This window comes from Rana temporaria, chromosome 6, assembly GCF_905171775.1.
Source record: "Rana temporaria chromosome 6, aRanTem1.1, whole genome shotgun sequence".
Taxonomy (NCBI): domain Eukaryota; kingdom Metazoa; phylum Chordata; class Amphibia; order Anura; family Ranidae; genus Rana; species Rana temporaria.
Window position 1 is genome coordinate 182,727,490 of NC_053494.1, and position 19,489 is coordinate 182,746,978.

At 48.6% G+C, this 19,489-nt stretch overlaps 1 protein-coding gene across 2 annotated transcripts in view; it reads left to right on the forward strand.

Annotated features, from left to right (window-relative positions):
* The window catches only part of ACVR1C (activin A receptor type 1C), a 98,287-nt gene that overhangs the window by 18,663 nt on the left and 60,135 nt on the right, over positions 1–19,489 (forward strand). Inside the window, exon 2 of one of the 2 annotated variants that reach the window (XM_040357929.1) lies at positions 10,030–10,073. The exons of the other annotated variant lie outside the window; for it this stretch is intronic. The gene's annotated coding sequence lies outside the window, so the exon portion shown is untranslated. The remainder of the gene's footprint in view (positions 1–10,029; positions 10,074–19,489) is intronic. 2 annotated transcript variants of the gene reach the window in all.

The following is a 19,489-nucleotide window of genomic DNA, read 5'->3' on the forward strand; positions in this document are numbered from 1 at the left end:
ACTCGATGTCCGCCAGCATCTGCCGATGAACGAGCACAGAGGCAGAACGGCGGTCTGACAGAAGGGAAGGCATGGGTCCTGTGTCTCTGCAAAGCAGGGACACAAATCTATGTCTTTCCTTAGCAAAAGCACCTCCCACAGTTAAAACACATGCTAGGCATACAGTTAACCCTTTGATTTCCCCGGATGTTAACCCCTTCCCAGCCAGTGTTTATTAGTACAGTGACAGGGCATATTTTTCTTAACACTGATCACTGTGTTAGTGTCACTGCTCCCCAAAAAGTGTCAGTGTCAGAATGTCCACTGCAATATCACAGTCCTGCTATAAGTCACTGATCGCCACCATCACTAGTAAAATAAAAATAAATCCCATAGTCTGTAGACACTATGGGGGGTAATCCACAAAAGGGATACGCCGGCGTATCTACTGATACGCCGTCGTATCCCTGTTTCTATCTATGGAACTGATCCACAGAATCAGTTTCACATAGATAGGCAGAAGATCCGACATGTGTAATTGAATTACACTGTCGGATCTTAGGATGCAGTACCGCAGCCGCCGCTGGGGGCATTTCTCGTTGAAATGCCGCTTCGGGTATGCAAATTAGCACTTATGGAGATCCACAAAGCTTTTACGCTTCGTTTTTTCTCCGTAAGTATTAGTTTGCCGTCGCAATATTAGGGCTGCTTTTCCAAGGCCTAAACTGTTTAGGCCTTGTAAAAGTAGACCCTTCTATCCCGCGTCGCCGTCTTCTTTTTTTTTTCCAATTTTTTTTTTTTCCGCCGCAACTCGTATTTTTTTTTTACGCCCGTCGCGATTCTCAAAACCCGGCGCAACGTAAAACCGCGCAAAGCACGTTGGGAAAATGACGTCGTGAGCATGCGCAGTACGGCCGGCGCGGGAGCGCGCCTAATTTAAATGGGACTCGCCTTGCGCCGGCCGGATTTAAGTTACACAGCCGAAAATATCTAGGTAAGTGCTTTGTGGATCGGGCACTTAGGTAGAAATTTTCCGGCGGTGTAACTTAAATGTCAAAAGTTAAGTTGCGCCGGGTTTTTGAGGATTAGGCCCTATAACTTTTGCACAAACCAATCAATATACGCTTATTGGGATTTTTTTTTCTACCACAAATATGTAGCAGAACAAATATTGCCCTAAATTTATGAAGAAATTCAAATTTTTTTTCATTTTTTTATTGGATATGTTTTATAGCAGAAAGTAAAATATATTGTTTTTGTTTCAAAGTTGTCAATTCTTGTAAATTCTTGTTGTAAACCCACAAACCCCCCCCCCCCAAAAAAAACTGCAATACAAAGGCATAATGATCTAGCATGCACAGCATACTAGCTCATTATGAAATAATTACCTTAGATCGAACCCCTTGCAGCGGCCCCGACACCGCTGTGGCCGGCAACATGTCTCTCTGAGTTATTTCCAGGTATAGCACTGTGATTGGCTAAAGCCACGATGATGTCACGCCCGTTCACGTGCGCAGGAGCTGATGATAATTGCACAGCAGCTGAAGAAATGGCACGAGCGAGCCGTTTCTTCATTCTTTACATGCTGATACAGTGAATATCTCCTAAACGGTGCAAGTTCAGGAGATATTCACAGTACCTACACGTAGGGCCAGATCCTCAAAAGAGATACTCCGACTTAAGTGCTGTTCAGTCTGTGTGTAACTTTGGAAACGATCCTCAAAAGGCTTTTTCCAAAGTTAGACAGAAGATCCGGCATGTGTAATTGAATTACACTGCCGAATCTTAGGATGCAGTACCGCATCCGCCGCTGGGGGCATTTCGAGTCGAAATGCCGTTGCTAGTATGCAAATTAGCACTTAAGGCGATCCACAAAGCTTTCTAGCTTCCTTTTTGCGCCGTAAGTGTTATTTTGCAAGTGTAAAATTAGGGCTCGTTCTACAAAGTGTAAAGTTAGTCACACCTTGTAAAGGCCCATTCCAGCGACGGCATTTGGTATGCTTTCCCGAGGGAGAACTCCACGTCAATTTGTAAAAACAAAACCGGCATGGGTTCCCCCCCAGGAGCATACCAGGCCCTTAGGTCTGGTATGGGTTGTAAGGGGACCCCCCCTACGCCGAAAAATCGACGTAGGGGGTCCCCCTACAATCCATACCAGACCCGTATCCAAAGCACGCTACCCGGCTGGCCAGGAAGGGAGTGGGGACGAGCGAGCGCCCCCCCCCTCCTGAGCCGTGCCAGGCCGCGTGCCCTCAACATGGGGGGGTTGGGTGCTCTGGGGCAGGGGGGCGCACTGCGGGCCCCCCCACCCCAGAGCACCCTGTCCCCATGTTGATGAGGACAGGACCTCTTCCCGACAACCCTTGCCATTGGTTGTCGGGGTCTGCGGGCGGAGGCTTATCGGAATCTGGGAGTCCCCTTTAATAAGGGGGCCCCCAGATACCGGCCCCCCACCCTAAGTGAATGGATATGGGGTACATCGTACCCCTATCCATTCACCTGGAGGCAAAAAGTAAAAGTTAATAAACACACAACACAAGGCTTTTTAAAATATTTTATTATTCTGCTCCGGATGCCCCCCCTGTCTTCGTTATTAGCTCAATTACCAGGGGGGGCTTCTTCTTCCGCTCTCCGGGGGTCTTCTCCGCTCTCCGGGGGGGGTTTCTTCTTCCGCTCTCCGGGGGGGGGGCTTCTCCGGACTCCGGGGGGCTTCTTCCATCTTCTCCCCTCTTCCGCTCTTGACTCGGCGAACCCCGGTTCTTCTGCAGCTCTCCGGTGCCTTCTTCTTCAGCGCTGGCTGCCTGCTATGTTTGTGTGTTAGCTCGATTTCAAACAGGCAGCCAGCGCGGTCTTCTTCCATCTTCTCCCCTCTTCCGCTGTTGACTCGGCGAACCCCGGTTCTTCTGCAGCTCTCCGGTGCCTTCTTCTTCAGCGCTGGCTGCCTGCTATCTTTGTGTGTTAGCTCAATTAGTAACAGGCAGCCGGCACGGTCTTCTGTGACGTCAGGGTCTTCTCTTCCTTTCTTCTGATGTTGCCTTGTCGCCTGTTGTCGCTGTAATGATGGAAGCGCGCCTTGCATCCCATTTATATAGGCATCACCGTCCCATCATGCTCCGGCAGGTACCCACGTGGTGGGTGCACGTGGGTAGGCACCCACCACGTGGGTACCTGCCGGAGCATGATGGGACGGTGATGCCTATATAAATGGGATGCAAGGCGCGCTTCCATCATTACAGCGACAACAGGCGACGAGGCAACATCGGAAGAAAGGAAGAGAAGACCCTGACGCCACAGAAGACCGCGCTGGCTGCCTGTTTGAAATCGAGCTAACACACAAACATAGCAGGCAGCCAGCGCTGAAGAAGAAGGCACCGGAGAGCTGCAGAAGAACCGGGGTTCGCCGAGTCAAGAGCGGAAGAGGGGAGAAGATGGAAGAAGCCCCCCGGAGTCCGGAGAAGCCCCCCCCCGGAGAGCGGAAGAAGAAACCCCCCCCGGAGAGCGGAGAAGACCCCCGGAGAGCGGAAGAAGAAGCCCCCCCTGGTAATTGAGCTAATAACGAAGACAGGGGGGGCGTCCGGAGCAGAATAATAAAATATTTTAAAAAGCCTTGTGTTGTGTGTTTATTAACTTTTACTTTTTGCCTCCAGGTGAATGGATAGGGGTACGATGTACCCCATATCCATTCACTTAGGGTGGGGGGCCGGTATCTGGGGGCCCCCTTATTAAAGGGGACTCCCAGATTCCGATAAGCCTCCGCCCGCAGACCCCGACAACCAATGGCAAGGGTTGTCGGGAAGAGGTCCTGTCCTCATCAACATGGGGACAGGGTGCTCTGGGGTGGGGGGCCCGCAGTGCGCCCCCCTGTTGAGGGCACGCGGCCTGGCACGGCTCAGGAGGGGGGGGGGGGCGCTCGCTCGTCCCCACTCCCTTCCTGGCCGGCTGGGTAGCGTGCTTTGGATACGGGTCTGGTATGGATTGTAGGGGGACCCCCTACGTCAATTTTTCGGCGTGGGGGGGTCTCCTTACAACCCATAACAGACCTAAGGGCCTGGTATGCTCCTGGGGGGGGGAACCCATGCCGGTTTTTTCTTTGAAAATTGGCATGGAGTTCTCCCTCAGGAATGCATGCCGCTGTCATTTTTTTTTCCCCCCGACGCAACTTTAAGCCGTCGCGATCCTCAAAACTCGGCGTAACGTAACTTCGCGCATGCGCAGTACGGCCGGCGCGGGAGCGCGCCTCATTTAAATGGGACTCGCCCCATTTGAATAGGAACGCCTTGCGCCGGTGGAATTTTAGTTACACAGCCTGAAATTTCTAGATAAGTGCTTTGTGGATCAGGCACTTAGGTAGAAACTTTAAGGCAGTGTAACTTAAATTGGATTTTTTAAGTTACGTCAGGTTTTTGTGGATCTGGCCCGTAATTCTTATTATAGGCTTAACTTTAGGTAAAAGTGGTGTGTGAGGTTTACAACCACTTTAATGTGACCTATAAACCGTAAAACTAAAATATGGTTGCACGCCCTTAAAGGGGTTGTTAAGGTAAATGTTTTTTCACCTTAATGCATCCTATGCATTAAAGTGAAAAAACATCCGACGGTACCGCCCCCCCCTCGAACCCTCGTTTTACTTACCTGACCCCTCGAAAGTCCCGCGCGTGTCCACGTGATCCTCTTCGGTTCCCAGCCTGGCCGTTGATTGGCTAGGCTGGACGGATTTATAGCAGCGCAGCCATTGGCTGGCGCTGCTGTCAATCACAGCGGATGACGCGGCGTGCCAGGGGGCGGGGCCGAGTGATATAGTCGGCGGCTATGCCCGCCGCTGTATCACGGGAGTGCGCTCGCAAAAGCTTTCCACCATGAGAGCTCGCTCGCATGAAGGTGGAAAGCTTTTGCGAGGAGGAGCCGAGACAGCCGCCGAGGGACCCCAGAAGACAGGGTTAGGGGCCACTCTGTGCAAAACGAGCTGCACAGTGGAGGTAAGTATAACATGTTTGTTATTTAACAAAAAAAAAAAAAGTTTGCCTTTAGTGTTCCTTTAACTAATAAATACTTTGAAGCACCTTTTGATTTTATTACAGCACTCTTTGGGTATGAGTCTATCAGCATAGCACATCTTGACTTGGCAATATTTGCCCACTCTTCTTTGCAAAAATACTCCAAATCTTTCAGATTGTGAGGGCATCTCCTGTGCACAGCTCTCTTCAGATCACCCCACAGATTTCCAATGGGATTCAGGTCTGGGCTCTGGCTGGGCCATTCCAAAACTTGAATCTTTTTCTAATGAAGCCATTCCTTTGTAGATTTGGATTTATGCTTTGGGTTGTTCTAATGCTGAAGTGTGAAGTTCCTCTTCATGTTCAGCTTTCTAACAAAAGCCTTTAAGTTTTGTGCCAATATTGACTGGTATTTGGAACTGTTCATAATTCCCTCTACCTTGACTAAGGCCCCTGTTCCAGCTGAAAGAAAACAGCCCCAAAGCATGATCCTGCCACCACCATGCTTCATGGTGGGTATGGTGTTCTTTTGGTGATGTGCAGTGTGGTTTTTGCGCCAAATATATCTTTTGGAATAATGGGCAAAAAGTTCAACCTTGGTTTCATCAGACCTAATACATTTTCCCACATGCTTTTGGGAGACTTCAGATGATTTAGCCAGACTTGGATGTTTTTCTTTGTAAGAAAAGGCTTCCGTCTTGCCACTCTACCCCATAGCCCAGACATGAAGAATATGGGAGATTTTTGTCACAAGTAACACACAGCCTGTACTTGCCAAATATTTCTGCAGCTCCTTTAATGTTGCTTTAGGCCTCTTGGCAGCCCCCCTGACCAGTTTTCTTCTCGTATTTTCCTTCACTTTGGAGGGACTTCCAGTTCTTTGTAATGTCACTTGTAATGCCATATTTTCTCCACTTGATTATGACGGTCTTCACTGTGTTCCATGGTGCCTTGGAAATTCTTTTGTACCTTTCTCCTGACTAGTACCTTTTAACAATGAGATCCCTCTGATGCTTTGGAGGCTCTCTGCGGACCATGGCTTTTGCTGTAGGATGTGACTAAAAAAATGTCAGGAAAGACCTACTAGAACAGCTGAACTTTATTTAATCAGAGGCACTTCAAATTATGGCAAATGTGGACTGACTCTTATTTAACATGAGTTTGAATGTGATTGCTTAGTTCTGAACACAGATAGAAGTCATCCCCAGTTTTAAGAGTGTGCAGACTTATGCAACCCCATTATTTTATTTTTCTATTTTTACTTCCACCCCTAAAAGATTTCAGTTTGTTTTTTCAACTGAGTTGTACAGTTTATAGGTCACATTAAAAGTGTAACAAGTTCTGAAATTATTTATTTTTGTCTCATTTTTTTTACATCACAGAAACCTGACATTTTAACAAGAGTGTGTAGACTTTTTATATCCTGTTATATTATACCATGTTTTAAATACTGTTTATTGACTTTATGTACAGACTTAATTTATCTTGCCACAGTTCATTTGTGGCCAAGAAATGCATAACAAGTTTTATGAAGCGGGTAAGAGGCTGTAATTATATTAGAGACCTGGTGGAAAGTTAAAAATTAACAGTTTGTATGTGTTAATAACGTTCTATGATCTGAACCCTTGTCTACAGTTCGGTTACTGTGCACTGGGTGGTGATAAGGTAATTGAGGAGTTAGTGGGAGATCACTGGAAAGTATAGATAATAAGGCCAGAAATGCCATTTCTAAAGCTGATCATATAAGGCCATATTGTTTCCCATTATGCAAACTGTTAAAAGCAAGGAACTCAAAGACCTTAAAACAGACAGAGCTCTAGCTAAAAATAACACAATGAAAAAAAATAGAACATTCATAGATAAAATAGAAAAACAGGCTTTTGCTGAAATAATCCTCAAAAAAAAGAAAATGGGACTTTCACAAATATATATATATATATATATATATATATGTGTATGTGTGTGTGTGTGTGTATATATATATATATATATATATATATATATATATATATATATATACATATATATATATATATATATATATATATATATATATATATATATATATATATATATATATATATATATATATATATATACATACATATATACAGCATCTCACAAAAGTCAGTACACCCCACACATTTTTGTAAATATTTTATTATATCTTTTCATGTGACAACACTGAAGAAATTATATTTTGCTACAATGTAAAGTAGTGAGTGTACAGCTTGTATAACAGTGTACATTTGCTGTCCCCTCAAAATAACTCAACACACAGCCATTAATGTCTAAACCGCTGGCAACAAATGTGAGTACACCCCTAAGTGAAAATGTCCAAATTGGCCCCAAAGTGTCAATATTTTGTGTGGCCGCCATTATTTTCCAGCACTGCCTTAACCCTCTTGGGCATGGAGTTCACCAGAGCTTCACAGGTTGCCACTGGAGTTCTCTTCCACTCCTCCATGATGACATCACGGAGCTGGTGGATGTTAGAGACCTTGCGCTCCTCCACCTTCCGTTTGAGGATGTCCCACAGATGCTCATCAGGGTTTAGGTCTGAAGACATGCTTGGCCAGTCCGTCACCTTTACCCTCAGCTTCTTTAGCAAGGCAGTGGTCGCCTTGGAGGTCTAGGATCGTTATCATGTTGGAATACTGCCCTGCGGCCCAGTCTCCGAAAGGAGGGGATCATGTTCTTCTTCTGTATATTATAGTACATGTTGGCATTCATGGTTCCCTCAATAAACTGTAGCTCCCCAGTGACGGTGTCTTGTCGAGCTGGTTCCCCTATAGATATGGTTCCGGCCTCGACTGTGCAGGCGCGGCGCATGCGCAGTAGGAGGCCATGAAAATCTCTGAGCTTCAACAGCTGATCGTCAGCTGTAGACGCGCTCGCTCCCGACTTATGTGATCTTGACACGCCGCGCTATAGTACACGCCACAAGGGGTGGGAAAAGGGGCGGAGCCTCATCTGATATTGAGCAGTGCGTTTTTTGGGGGATGGTTTTAACAATAAAATACACGTCTGCGGGGCGTGTTTAAACAAATTAAGGGCACAATTCAATTTAATTCAATGTCTCTGATCTGCCCCTTGCTGTTATAGATGCTTGATTGTAGGCATGACACACTGGCCTTTGTTAGGAGTTATACTGTACCATATACTGTAACATGTTAGGAATGTATTCATGCAAATGTGTAATGATAATGAAAGATCCACTTTAATGCCGCGTACACACCATCACTTTATGTGATGAAAAAAAAAAGACATTTTTAAAAACGTCAATTTAAATGACCGTGTGTGGGGGAAAACGTTGTTTTATGTCTTGTGAAAAACGAAAAAAAAAACATTTAAGCATGCTTCAATTTTTTGTGTCGTTTTTCAAAACGTCGTTTTTTGTTTCACAAAAATTGACCGTGTGTAGCAAAAAACGACGTTTAAAACTACGTTTTACACCCGCGCATGCCCAGAAGCTAGTTATGAAGCGAGCTTCAATGGAAAAGAGTGGTGAACGTAACCTCGCTTTGCTAGAGCATTGTGAAAAAACGATGGTGTGTAGGCAACGTCGTTTTTGAAAATTGAAGTTTCAAAAACGTAGTTTTTTACTTCACAGAAAATTTCATTTTTTTCCATCACATAAAGTGATGGTGTGTACGCGGCATAAGGCTTTATCCAAAAAGACTGTTTTTGCAAAATGCTGGAAGTCACACCTACTGCTACAACAACTTTGTTTGAGACGTGGTGCTCATTTATTAAGTGTAGTATGATTAGTGACAATTAGGTAGATTCAGGTAGAGTTAGGCCGACTTATCACTAGAAAAGTCGACCTAACTCAGAATCTACGCCAACTTATGTTTAAGCGTATGCTCAAACAGAGATACGCTTAAATATATCTAAGATAGGACGGCTTGCGCTGTCCTATCTTAGATTGCAATTTTTCGGATGGCCGCTAGGTGGCGCTTCCATTGCGGTCGGCGTAGATTATGTAAATGAGTAAGACGTTTCTTGTAGTTGGTGACCAGGTTTGTGGAGGCCATGGACACACTCCTAAACCTTGTGGACAGCCTTCCCTGAAGAGTTAAAGCTGTTATATCTGGGTGGGCCAACTCAATATTAAACCCTAATGCCTCGTACACATGACCAATTTTCCCGTCGGGAAAACTGGCCGTGTGTATGTTCCATGGCAGAACGGCGGTCTTTTTCCCATCAGTTTTCCTATGGGAAACACTGCGGTGGAGCATACACACAGCCGGGATTCCCGGCCAAAGCTCTCATGGCAGTTTTTCCGCCAGGAAAACCAGCCGTGTGTGGAAGGAAAAAGCTGCCGAGCAGGTTCGCGGCTTTCCCCTCGGTTTTCCCGGCGGACTTTTTACCGCCGGGAAAACCGATTGTGTGTACGGGGCATTAGACTAAGACTGGGATGGCATTAAATTTCATGAGCGTGTAAAAGCAGGCGTCCCAATACTTTTGGTAATATAGTATATCTGTATCTTTAAGGTTGCTGTTAACCCATTAATTAAAATGAATATAAGCTTTAAACTAAAGGCAATACCCTTTTTTAGATTTTGAAGTAGAGAGGGGTCAGAACCTTTGTCAGAGTTTTATTGCTGCCTGTGTCCCTGTTCGGAGGTTACCTCTCTCTAAATCTTATGATCACTAATGTCAATGGGAATGAAAGTAATGGGGAAATTCAAAATTTAAAGTTGCCACCAGAATAGGAACAGAGGGCAAATCTTTCAATTGGGGCACCTGTATTTCCTTGCCGGGGGGGGGGGGGGGGGAGAGGATTACCTCACATTGGAAAGATACCCTTTCAGTTCCAGTTGAGTCTACAAGACAGGAAGTGAAGAAACATCTCCTTAATTAGACACAGATGGCTAAAAATTAACAAAAAAATGTTTTAACCCACCTCTACTCTTTCCAAAATGAAAAGAAAACATTTTGGATTTAGATATATTTTAAAATACTTATTGATCCTGTCAGGCTTTTGATGGAGGCTACAAATGGCCATTTCAAAACATTTTACTAACAGATGATCCAATGTTTTCACCATCAGGTAAACCCATCCTGTGAGATGCCATGCAACAGTTACTGGATACCGTATGTATTAACTTGTCTAAGACTCTGATAAGCACAATGATATAAGGTTATCTATGAAAGGAAACACACCGCTTAATAAAACAATTGGTTTCATTTATTTCCCAAGAAAATAGGAATATGCTAACGTCAAACACTAAACAGCAGAATTTAAAAAATACTTATCACAATCCTCTAGACTAGTCTCATCGGCTGGTCTCTGGATGGCAAAAGAGAAAGAGCCATGAGCCATGAGGCTCTCACAAGCAGGCCATGAGCCAGAACAAGGGAAAAGGGACTATTTCTCTTGTATGCGTCCTTTTTACACATACATTCACACCCGTAACCCGTAACCACCCCCACTTGCCTCCTGTCCAATAAGATATTGCCAAGAGGCAGTCCTTTAAAAATATTATATTGGCCTCTAGGGGCAGCACTGTCCATGTATCATGTCTATGAGCCCTGGGTCGTCTTCAGTGTTAGCTAGCCCTTGTTCTCTTTAAAGCCTGTAATCACACATATCACACCAGGTGGGCTTGAGCTTAGCCCTTGTTAAACTTGCTAACTTTTAGATGCAGATTCTGATATGTTACAAAGCTTGATGTTAACTGGTTACATTCCAATTTGGGGGCCATCTGCCTGTCCTCCAATGGGTGAAATTCCAGATACCTGATTGAAACAACCAGAAAGAAAACTCCATAGTTTTTATTTCAAAAACATCTTGTATTATGAAATAAACATGTTGTCTTCCAACACTTCTCTTCTCGGGTCCCTCTTTGGCGCTCCTGGCCCCTCCCTCCTGTCAAGTGCCCCCATAGCAAGCATGGGGGCACCTGAGCCGAGTCACAGCTCCCTGTGTCCATTCAGACACAGAGCCGTGGCCCAGGCCCCGCCCCTTGCTTTCAATGGCAAGGAACCGTGGAGGAGCAGTAAACACACAGCTCCCCTCACCGCTCCAAAGATGCTGCTAGCAGGATTTTTGGAGCGGTCCTGCTAGCGTGCACCGCTCCAGTGTGAAAGCCCTTAGGCTTTTACACTGCAGAAACAGCAGCCGCTGTTTAGGGTCGGTTTGCAGGCGCTATTTTTAGCGCAATAGCGCCTGCAAATCACCCCAGTTTAAAGGGGCCTAAGTCAGCAGTTAAAAAAATGTAGTTGCTGACTTTAAAAAATCGGGTACTTACCAGTGCAGAAAGTCCAGTGCTGTCTTCCCGCAGTCTTCTTTTGGCTGCCAGTCCCCAGCACCAACATTTTGGATATGGGGGCCGGCTGTGGCTTCCTGTGGAATCCAAGAGTATCGGTAGGTGAACCAAAAAACTGAAATCAGGCTGGGTTCACACTATTGCGAATTGGTTGCCGTTTTCCCGCATCCAACTCGCAATAGCAGGAGATTTTGACCAGCCCTCTATGGAGCCGGTTGACATATCTCTGCGGCGGCTCCGGTGCGAATATTGTTTCAGGTCCGAATTTAGCCCAAAATTTTGTCTGAAACCAGACCTGAAACTGTGAATGAGGGCACAGCGGACCCATGCTGTGATAGATAGTGTGAACCCAGCCTTAGTGTAGGCAGCTCACCTTGGTGAGTGTCCGAGAAAACACCAATTTGTGTCTCGGCTGACAAGCTTATACAAGAGGAATACACAGGTGACTTCCAAGAGGTCTTCAACCACACATCCCAAGGTTGGGTGTACCACGCTCAACAACAATGCTGTTGGATGATTGAGTCCACATAGTGCAGAATAAGAAAGTGGATCACAATAATGTTGGATGAACGAAAGTCCCAAATGTATTATAATCTGTAAAACTCAACATGCTCCCTCTTCAGGAAAAAAAAAACCCTCTAAATCAGTTACAGACTGGGGGAAGGGAGGAAACTGGAGGGACTTCACTTTTTAAATGAGCTTCCCCTTTAACGCTTGGGTGTGTAAGTTCCAATAATTTATGGCAATCTTTTAGAAAATTGTGCTTCTCCAAACGACATAAACGTAATTTAAAAATATCACTTTTCATTCCTTATAGTTTTAAATATGCATTCAGATGTATTGTGACAGGGACCCTATAAAGGTATTACAGACCCCCTAACCCCTCTCCACACTTTAATACAGGGGTCGTGAACCTACCAGTGTCTATGCTTTATTAATAAAATGCCGCTGTATACCTGTTTTTCGAGCGCTGCTCTGCACTCACATGACACGGATGGCTTTCCCCTCTCCCGATCTGACAGCTAGAGAGGGAGGGACTTAGAGTCCCCCACTGACATCAGCAGGGAGGAGAGGAGGAGAGAGACGGCCGGTCATATGAGCACCAAACGATGCTCAGAAATCGGGTATATATCTGCATTTAGTTAATAAAGCACAGGCACTGGGACACTTGTCATTAGCAAACAGAGACGTTTGTGTAAACATAACAATGTGGCTTAAATAGTAGCTTAAGTAGCTGCAGGGGGGAGGGGGCTGTGTAATATGCAGGGTGTGTGTGTAGGTGGGGCTGTGTAATATGCAGGGGGCTGTGTGATGTGTAGGGGGGTTGTGTAATATGCAGGGGGGCTGTGTGATGTGCGGGGGGAGCTGTGTAATATGCAGGGGGTTGTGTAATGGAAAGGGGTCCAGAGGTATGGGGACTGTGTAATGTAAAGGGGTCCAGAGGTGCGGGGCTGTGTATTTTGAAGGAGTCCAGTGGTGTGGGGCTGTGTAATGTAAAGGGGTCCAAAGGTGCTGGGGCTGTGTAATGTAAAGGGGACCAGAGGTGCGGGGGCTGTGTAATGTAAAGGGGACCAGAGGTGCGGGGGCTGTGTAATGTAAAGGGGACCAGAGGTGCGGGGGCTGTGTAATGTAAAGGGGACCAGAGGTGCGGGGGCTGTGTAATGTAAAGGGGACCAGAGGTACAGGGGCTGTGTAATGTAAAGGGGACCAGAGGTGCGGGGGCTGTGTAATGTAAAGGGGTCCAGAGGTGCGGGGGCTGTGTAATTTGAAGGAGTCCAGTGGTGTGGGGCTGTGTAATGTAAAGGGGTCCAAAGGTGCTGGGGCTGTGTAATGTAAAGGGGACCAGAGGTGTGGGGGCTGTGTAATGTAAAGGGGACCAGAGGTGCGGGGGCTGTGTAATGTTATCTTCACTTATTAGCAGGTGAATGCAGTCCTCCATGCATTCACATACATTGAATCCGGCCCTTAAGTGGAAAAGGGTCGCTGACCTTTGCTTTAATCCATTATAGTTCTGGACTTTGCAAACTTACACAATAAACAACATCAGTCCGAATACATTACCTTTCACACCTGCTGTGACAGGCAGTGTAATAACGGAGCAATACCTTGTATGTAAATGTATCGGCTCTGAAGGTGATAAACACATTTTGTAAATGTCAAGAACGGGTCGTTGAAGTCTGACAGCCTAGCACAATTATATTTAACTTTCAGATCTAATAGCTAGCCTTCACATGGGGAAGTTTGTCAGCATTTTATTGCGTAATCCTTAATGTAACACAATCATCTCTACCCTTTCTGCTACTTATTGCACATGGAAAAGTCTTGGGATTTGTATCTGCAGTATTCATCATGACTTCAGTTTTTCGGCACCTGTGGCAAAAAACAACAAAGCTGAATTATTATTTTTTTTTTTTATTTTTTTTTTGTGATTGGCTTATATACTGGGTTGAACCCCCTTTTTCCTTCAGAACTGCCTTAATGCGGGGGTTCACCCAAAAATACATTTTTAACATTACATTAAGGAGTTGTCCTAATGACAATCGGCTGTTTTTTTTCCCCCGTACATACCGTATTTTTAACCTCCGCTTCCGGGTATGTTGTTTGCGGAACTGGGCGTTCCTATCTGATTGACAGGCTTCTGACCATCGCATACTGCGCGTCACGAGTTGCCAATAGAAGCCGAACGTCGGTGCGGCTCTATACGGCGCCTGCACACCGACGTTCGGCTTCTTTCGGCAACTCGTGACGCGCAGTATGCGACGGTCGGAAACCTGTCAATACGGGAAAAAAGAAAAAAAACAGCCGATTGTCATTAGGACAACTCGGCTGAATGTAATGTTAAAAATTTATTTTTTGGGTGAACCTCCACTTTAAAGTGGTTTAAAGTCAAAAGGTTTGTGTGCAGCAGCCCCCCTCCGCCCCCTAAGGCCCCGTACAGACGACCGAACATGTCTGCTGAAACTGGTCCGCGGACCAGTTTCTGCAGACATGTTCGGTCGTGTGTAGGCCCGAGCGGGCAGGATTCCAGCAAACATTTGCCCGCCGGGCCTTTTCCCAGCGGGCAAATATTTCCGGACTTGTTTTAAAACAGCCCGCTGGAATCCTGTCCCCTCGGACATGTTCGGTCGTCTGTACAGACCTACCGTACATGTCCGAGCGCCCGCCATCCCTCGCATGCGTCGAATGACTTCGACGCATGCGTGGAAGCATTTAACTGGCAGGGCCGCCCACATCGCCGCGTCATCGTCGCGGCGACGGCGCGGACAAGCCCAGCGTATTGTTTACGCGCGGATTTCTGTATGATGGTGAGTACAGCCACCATACAGAAATCCCCGGGCATACATGTACGGTGAAAACGGTCCGGCGGACCGGTTTCATCGTACATGTATGCTCGTCTGTACGCGGCATACTTACCGGAGCCCCATCTTGGTTTAGTGATGACCACGAGTGCCTCGGCCGTCTGGGACTCTCCTTCCTGATTGGCTGAGACACAGCAGCAGTGCCATTGGCTCCTGCTGTTGTCAATCAAAGTCACATAGCCAATGAGGAGAGGGGCGGGCCCGAACTACAGCTCCGTGCCTGAATGAACACAAGGAGCTGCGGCTCGGGTGCCCCCACAGCAAGCTGCTTGCTGTGGGGGCACGCGACAGGGGGGAGGGGTCTGGAGCTCGGGTGGGGGACCCGAGAAGTGGAGGATCTGGGCTGCTCTGTGCAAATCAATTTCTCAGGTAAGTAGCAGGTAAGTAAAATGTGTTTGTTATTTTTAAAGAAAAAAAGGAGACTTTAGTATCACTTTAATTCTTTGTGGCATAGAAATGTTGGAAATATTTCTAAGAGATTTTGGTCCACATTCACATGATAGCATCACGCAGTTGCTGCAGTTTTGTGGGCTGCACATCCATGATGCGAATCTTCCGTTCAACCAAATCCCAAAGGTGCTCTATTGGATTGAGATCTGATGACTGTGGAGGCCATTGGAGTTCAGTGACCTCGTTGTCATGTCCAAGAAACCAGCGGTGAGATGATTTGAGCTTTGTGACATGGCGCATTATCCTGCTGGAAGGAGCCGTCAGAACATGGGGACACTGTAGTCATAAAGGGATGGACATGGTCAGCAACAATGATGCTCAATTGGTACTAAGGGCCCCAAAGTTTGTCAGGAAAATATCCCCCACACCATTACACCACCAGCCTGAACCATTGATACAAGACAGGATGGATCCATGCTTTCATTTTATTTATGCCAAATTTTGACCCCACCATCTAAATGTCGAAGCTGAAATTGAGACTCATCTATTGTCTAATTTTGGTGATGCTGTGTAGTCCCAGTTTCCTGTTCTTATCTGACAGGAGTGGCACCCGGTGTTGTGCGTTCAGAGATGTTATTCTGCATACCTTGGCTGCAGGCCCGGACTGGGATAAAAAATAGGCCCGGGCATTTTGGATTGAGCAGCCCGTGACATGTTAACCGTCCCTTTCCCCAGTCTTAACCCTGACGGAATCCCGGAAGAGGTGTGTGTGTGTGTGTGTGGGGGAGGGTATGCGAGGGGGGACCAGGAAAGAGCATAGGGGGGTGGAGAGCACAGGGAATAACCTTGAGAACATGGGGTGGGGTGAGAGCACAAGTGAGGCAGGGAACACAGGGAGGAAGAGGAGAGCACAGGGGGGCAGCGAGAGCATGGGGGAGGTGGAGAGCACAGGGAGGTGGCAAAGAGCTCGGGGGAGGGGGTGGTGTGTGGAGATTACAGGGGGCGGGGAGAGCATGGGGGGATGTGGAGAGCACAGGGGGGATGTGGAGTGTGGAGAGCACATGGGAGGGGGGAGAGCTTGGGGGGGATGTGGAAAGCACAGGGGGGAGGAGGATAGCACGGGGGGATGTGGAGTGTGGAGAGCACAGGGGGGGATGTGGAGAGCACAGGGGAGGGGGGAGAGCTTGGGGGGGATGTGGAAAGCACAGGGGGTAGGAGGAGAGCACAGGGGGGATGTGGAGAGCACAGGGGGGGATGTGGAGAGCACAGGGGGGATGTGGAGAGCACAGGGGAGGATATGGACAGCACAGGTAGGGGAGTGTGGGCAGCACAGGTAGGGGGTGTGGACAGCACAGGTAGGGGGGTGTGGACAGCACAGGGGGGGGATGTGGACATCACGGGGGGGGGGGGTGTGGACATCACAGGGGGGGGATGTGGGCAGCACAGGAGGGGTGATGGACAGCACAGGGGGGGATGTGGACAGCACAGGGGGGGATGTGGACAGCACAGGGGGGATGTGGGCAGCACAGGTAGGGGGTGTGGGCAGCACAGGTAGGGGGGTGTGGGCAGCACAGGTAGGGGGGTGCGGGCAGCACAGGTAGGGGGATGCGGACAGCACAGGGGGGGGGATGTGGACAAGCACAGGGGGGGGGATGTGGGCAGCACGGGGGGGGGATGTGGGCAGCACAGGGGGGGATGTGGACAGCACAGGGGGGATGTGGACAGCACAGGGGGGGATGTGGACAGCACAGGGGGGGATGTGGACAGCACAGGGGGGGGATGTGGACAGAACGGGGGGGGGGTGTGGGCAGCACAGGGGGGGATGTGGACAGCACATGGGGGGGGATGTGGACAGCACAGGGGGGATGTGGACAGCACAGGGAAGGGGGATGTGGGCAGCACAGGGGGGGATGTGGGCAGCACAGGGGGGGGGGATGTGGACAGCACAGGGGGGGGATGTGGACAGCACAGGGGGGGATGTGGACAAGCACAGGGGGGGGATGTGGGCAGCACGGGGGGGGATGTGGGCAGCACAGGGGGGGATGTGGACAGCACAGGGGGGATGTGGACAGCACAGGGGGGGATGTGGACAGCACAGGGGGGGATGTGGGCAGCACAGGGGGGATGTGGGCAGCACAGGGGGGGGTGTGGGCAGCACAGGGGGGGATGTGGACAGCACATGGGGGGGGGATGTGGACAGCACAGGGGGGATGTGGACAGCACAGGGAAGGGGGATGTGAGCAGCACAGGGGGGGTGATGTGGGCAGCACAGGGTGGGTGGACAGCACAGGGGGGGGATGTGGACAGCACAGGGAGGGATGTGGACAGCACAGGGGGGGTGATGTGGACAGCACATGGGGGGTGATGTGGACAGCACAGGGGGGGGGATGTGGACAGCACAGGGGGGATGTGGACAGCACAGGGGGGGGGTGATGTGGACAGCACAGGGGGGGTGATGTGGACAGCACAGGGGGGATGGTGTGGACAGCACAGGGGCTGGATGTGGACAGCACAGGGAGGGATGTGGACAGCACAGGGGGGTGATGTGGACAGCACAGGGGGGGGGATGTGGACAGCACAGGGGGGGTGATGTGGACAGCACAGGGGGGGGTGATGTGGACAGAACAGGGGGGGGTGATGTGGACAGCACAGGGGGGGGTGATGTGGACAGCACAGGGGGGGGTGATGTGGACAGCACAGGGGGGGGGTGTGGACAGCACAGGGGGGATGGTGTGGACAGCACAGGGGGGACCTTTCCGAGACCTGCAGGAGGAAGATGAAGAGAATGATTGTTCTATATGCAGCAGCCCCCACTGCTCCTTTTATCCAGGTTACAGGAGGGGGGGGCTGTACTCACGGTTTCTGTCATCAAGGCAGGCATTATCCTCCGGGCATCGTGGGACCTTTCTCGGCAGGAGACAGCAGCTCTAGCTCCTCCCCATTCTTAGTCACACCCCCGACGGCTGACCAATACAGGCGGCCGTATCGTAGCTGTGTCATCTAGCTCCTCCTTCTTTGGTTCCGTCCTCCCAGCGCTGATGGCTGAGTTTAGCTAACAGCCGTGCGGCCGCGGAGAGGCTAGCTGAGTGGCGCGGGCTTAAAGAGCAGCACAGCTCTCTTGGGCCCTGCGAGGACTTGCGGCCTGGTGGCCCTAGCGGCCGCGGCCCACCGGGCATTTGCCCGGTTTGCCCTATGGCCAATCCGGGCCTGCTTGGCTGTAATAAGCAGTTATTTGAGTTACTGTTGCCTTTCTATCATCTTCAACCAATCTGCCCATTCTCCTCTAACCTCTGAAATCAACAAGGCATTTTCGCCCACACACCTGCTGCTCGCTGGATATTTTCTCTTTTTTGGACCATTCTCTGGAAACTAAGGTGACCAGATTTTTAAAATTAAATCCGGGGACATATTTTTTCTTTACTAGTAATGGCAACAATCAACACTCTCTGCCTGTCGCCGCCACGCCTCACAGCCTCTCAAGTCTTACTCTTCGGGCCCCGGCTACTACTGGATGGGGAGCAGAGGAAGATCACTCCGCCAGGGAAGGCAAGGAGATAGGCAGGTGGCTGGCCAGGATTTGAGCCAAGGCAGAATAACATGCAAACGAAGCTGAATGGGCATGGGCCCGAAACTGAAGGAATATTCCCTCCGCTCCGACCAGCACATGATCATCAGAAAGGGGCACAGATCATGGGAAAAATACAACCCCCCTATGCTAGTAGGCACGGTGGAGCAGGGGTGTGTAATTCTAATTTTTTTTATTTTAATTCTGCACTGACTTTCTTTGAAATTGCCCCCGCCCCCTATTAATTCCAATCTGGGGACAAAACCAGGGACAGTGTCCTCAATCAGGGGACTGTCCCCTGAAACTGGGGATGTCTGGTCAACCTACTGTAAACCCAAGAGATAGTTGTGCGTGAAAATCCCAGTAGATCAGAAGTTTTTGCCAGGTCACTTAAATCTCTCTTTCCCATTCTGATGCTCGGTTTGAACTTCAGCAAGTCGTCTTCACCATGTCTGGATGCCTATGGGTTTAGTAACACTTTAATAAAGCAGTATACAGAGCAGCGATGATATATGGTGTTTAGTAACTCCGGGCAACCAAACAAAACACTTTTTACAGATCTGATGGCATGATGCAATGTGATTTGTGGCTTTAGGCTGGCACACTTTGTAGATCTTGGCCGTGCCTTGCAATCCATTATTAAATAGCCCAGTTGACGTTTCTGTAAAGGTGGTATAAAGCTTGTTTGTCATTGTATGAACATTTATTGTTTTTTTGGTTTACTCCCAATAATCCTTTTATCTGCTCCCAGTCTTCTGCTGTCTGCCTTCCTGAGGTGTAATAAACCTGACAATATACATGTCTGGGGCCTGTGGGGATCAGCAAAAAGTCTTATTACTGTGGCATAGACAGACAGGCCCCATCTTCTTGGTTTTCCAAGGGAAATGAGTGATTAGGCAGCTAATAATGTGTAGCCAGGTGCTTGGC